Raw genomic sequence first — 484 nt, 5'->3', positions numbered from 1 at the left:
AGCAGCAGCAGCAGCAGCAGCAGCAGCAGCAGCAGCAGCAGCAGCAGCAGCAGCAGCAACAGCAGCAACAAAAGCAGCAATTATGTGTAAAATATTATTTTTCTATTTTTCTACGTAATCAAAAAAAACCAAAAACGAAAAAAAATAAAACAAAAAAATAAAAAAATAAAAAAACAAAACAAATAAAACAAATAAATAAATAAAACAAAATAAATAAAATAAATAAATAAAATAAAATAAATAAATAAATGCATACGTGAATCTATCAGCAAATGATTTAGCTATCCTTCTTCTTTCTGTTGCTATTTTATTAACCACCCAAAGCGCTTGCTGCTGCAGCAGATCCATTTGCTGCTGCTGCTGCTGCAGCTTCTCCAGCAGCAAACCAGCAGCAAGAAAGTCAGTTATAGTAGCCGGCACACGAGCAGCAGCAGCAACACTCCCCCGGGTTGTTGGTAGAGAGAGACGGCAAAACAGCAGCAAT

Source organism: Eimeria mitis, genomic scaffold (genome assembly GCF_000499745.2).
Source record: "Eimeria mitis Houghton genomic scaffold, Emh_scaff1498, whole genome shotgun sequence".
Classification (NCBI taxonomy): domain Eukaryota; phylum Apicomplexa; class Conoidasida; order Eucoccidiorida; family Eimeriidae; genus Eimeria; species Eimeria mitis.
Note: the sequence above shows the minus strand (reverse complement) of the source record.